The sequence below is a fragment of the Suncus etruscus genome, chromosome 10, assembly GCF_024139225.1.
Source record: "Suncus etruscus isolate mSunEtr1 chromosome 10, mSunEtr1.pri.cur, whole genome shotgun sequence".
NCBI classification, from domain to species: domain Eukaryota; kingdom Metazoa; phylum Chordata; class Mammalia; order Eulipotyphla; family Soricidae; genus Suncus; species Suncus etruscus.
Window position 1 is genome coordinate 91,160,736 of NC_064857.1, and position 3,693 is coordinate 91,164,428.

The window sequence follows — 3,693 nt, forward strand, 5'->3', positions numbered from 1 at the left end:
AGAAGCATGAGTACGAGTGGATGAATATGAAATATAAAATAAATGAGACCACACAAAATACATTGTATGGGGACACTTGCCCAAGGGAAGAGAGACAAATTTACTTTTCAGTTGATGAAATTTTATAAGGACAGACTCTGGTATGCAAGGTGTCCTCAAAGAGCAGGAGAGCAGTACAATGGGAAAACAGACCTTAAATTTACATTTCAAAAGACTTTCTTCAGATGAGAAACAACTCTGCTGGAAGGCAGTGATACCAGAAGTAGAGATGTTTTGGTTTAGCAAAAAGCAGGTTTTTCAATATACCAGGAGGATAGAAACAGAGATATTCATGATGTTTAAGTAGTAGCCACAAAATAGATTTTAGGGGGAATGGAAATAATTGTTTACCATCATAGAGCTAGACTAAGAAAAGCTGTTGGTGCCAGGTTATGCAAACTAGCCAGCAGGGGACTTTTGGTGGGCTTTTGTTAGTGACATTTCTTTGTAGGAGAGTTGAGGCAGGATTTGTATAGTGGCCAAAGAGAGAAAAATGTAATGTTACAGCCATGTTGGAATTACCACCAATTATCAATGCAAAGGGTCAAATGATTGACTTCACTAAGCGGGCCTTTGGGCAAATATTCTTTTAGAGGAAAGCACTGCACCAGGGAAGGGGAAAAACCATGTCTGGTGTGTGCTTTTCTTAAATGGGATGTAACAAATGAGGGTCCAGAAAAATATTTAATATAATTGTTGACAAATCTGAAAAATAATATCAAAATCAACACAATAACAACACAGCTTTGTCAACACTGAATAGGTCAACCAAACTGAAACCCAACAAGCACATACTAGACCTGAGAAGAGAAATAGAAGAAAGAGGCCTAGTGGATATATATAGGACACTCCATCCCCAGAAACCTGGATACATATTTTTCTCTAATGTACATGGGACATTCTCCAAGATAGACTACATGCTGCCACATAAAACATACCTCCATAATATCAAGAGGATAGAAATCTTGCAGGCTACCTTCACTGATCACAAGGCTTTGAATTTATATGTAAATTCCAAAGGGACACAGAAGAAAAACTTGAACACCTGGAAGTTAAAAAGTGTCATACTTAATAACCAGTGGGTCTGAGATGAAATCAAAGAGGAAATCAAAACTTTCCTGGAAACAAATGATAATAAAGACACAAACTATCAGAACTTAGGGGACACAGCAAAAGCAGTACTGATAGGAAAAATTATAGCTTTGCAAGCGCACATCAGGAAGGAAGAAGGGGCTTACCTGAATAGCATAGTGACGCAGCTCATAAAACTAGAAAGTGCTCAACAAAAGGATCCAAAATTAGGGAGACAGAAGTAAATGACAAAGCTGAGAGCAGAAATCAACGAAGTAGAAACCCAAAAAACAATCCAAAAGATCATCAAAAGCAGAAGTTGGTTCTTTGAAAAAATAAACAAGATTGATAGACCACTGGCAAAACTAACAGAGAGAGAGAGAGAGAGAGAGAGAGAGAGAGAGAGAGAGAGAGAGAAACTTAATAACTCGTATTAGGAATGTAAAAGGAAACAACACTACTGATATGGCAGAGATTCAAAGGGTAATCAGAAACTACTTTGAGAAACTCTATGCCACTAACAATGAGAACCTGGAAAAAAAAGAATAAATTCTTGGACTCTTATAATCTTCCATAGTTGAATAAAGAGGATGTAGCATATCTAAACACATCCATCACTATTGTTGAAAGTGAAAGCAGAGATTAACAGATGGGAATATATTAAACTGAAAGCTTCTGAACCAGAAAGGAAATAGCGCCCAGTATACAAGAGCCACCCACTGAGTGGGAGAAACTATTCACCCAATACCCATCAGATAAGGGGCTAATCTCCAAAATATTCAAGGCACTGACAGAAATTTACAAGAAAAAAAAAAACATCTAATCCCATCAAAAAATGGGGAGAAGAAATAAATAGACACTTTGACAAAGAAAAAATACAAATGGCCAAAAGACACATGAAAAAATGCTCCACATCACTAATCATCAGGGAGATGCAAATCAAAACAACTATGAGGTACCACCTCACACCACAGAAATTGGCACACATCACAAAGAATGAGAACAAACAGTGTTGGCGGGGATGTGGAAAGGAACTCTTATCCACTGCTGGTGGGAATGCGGCCTAGTTCAACCTTTATGGAAAGCAATATGGAGATTCCTCCAAAAACTGGAAATCAAGCTCCCATACGATCCAGCTATACCACTCCTATAAATATACCCTAGGAACACAAAAATACAATACAAAAATCCCTTCCTTACACCTATATTCATCGCAGCACTATTTATCATAGCAAGACTCTGGAAACAACCAAGATGCCCTTAAACAGACGAATGGCTAAAGAAACAGTGGTACATATACAATGGAATAGTATGCATCTGTCAGAAGAGATGAAGTCATAAAATTTTCCTATACATGGATGTACATGGAATCTATTATGCTTAGTGAAATAAGTCAGAGAGAGAGAGAGGAAAATGCAGAATGGTCTCACTCATCTATGGGTTTTAAGAAAAATGAAAGACATTCTTGCAATAATAATTTTCAGACACAAAAGAGAAAAGAGCTGGAAGTTCCAGCTCACCTCATGAAGCTCACCACAAAGAGTGATGAGTTTAGTTATAGAAATAACTACATTCTGAACTGTCCTAATAATGAGAATGTATGAGGGAAATGGAAAGCCTGTTTAGAGTACAGGCGGGGGTTGGGTGGGGAGGTGGGAGATTTGGGACATTGGTGATAGGAATGTTGCACTCATGATAGATGGTGTTCTTTACATGACTGAAACCCAAACATAGTCATATTTGTAATCAAGGTGTTTAAATAAAATAAAATAATATATAAAAAAAGAGTTATCTCTGATTACAGAACCAATTAAGATACCGTAAATAAAGCTCACTTCGGCAGCACATGTACTAAATTGGAATGATACAGAGAAGATTAGCATGGCCCCTGTGCGAGGATGACATGCAAATTCGTGAAGTGTTCCATATTTTTTAAAAAAAGATACCTTAAGTATAAACAGGTATGACCCAAAATAAAGAAACAAAACACAACAGATAAAAAAATTATATAAAATATAATATACACATAAATGTAATTTTAACTCATGACTCTAACAATGTTTTGCTCTACCAATTCTCTATTTTTCTTTACTGGAAATAATTACATCCCTGTAGTCAGTCAGTTTTTTTATTCTCAAAAATTTATTCAGAGAATATGTGACATAAAAGAAACAATTTTATGATTTTTAATTATTTAAAATTTTAATTATAAAATTGTCATTCATGTTGTATCAATTTGTATATTTTATATACGAATATACTAGTGCAGAAGTTTGTTGTTCAAATTTAAACAAAGTTACATTAAAATCGATATAAATATATTTTATATTATACTTTTAATCACTAGCAATATTTAAAAATATACTATCTTGACTAACTATAATTCTTCCTTGATGAAGAGAAGACAGATTTAAAACTTAAAAGTGTGAGAAACATTTTATTAAGAAAACATTCTATGTTTTGATCATTAGTGTTGTCTACAATGTATTACATATCTGTCAAAATTCATCATACTAAAAGTATTAAATATGTTGTGAGTAAGTTCTATATTTTTCAACAGATATAATTCATTTATGAGAAGTG

At 34.7% G+C, this 3,693-nt stretch overlaps 1 non-coding gene across 1 annotated transcript; it reads left to right on the forward strand.

Moving 5' to 3' along the window:
- Positions 1-2,939: 2,939 nt before the first annotated feature.
- Positions 2,940-3,043, forward strand: LOC126021620 (U6 spliceosomal RNA). Its single transcript, XR_007500120.1, has one exon. It is a non-coding gene; the product is annotated as a U6 spliceosomal RNA (small nuclear RNA).
- Positions 3,044-3,693: the final 650 nt, after the last annotated feature.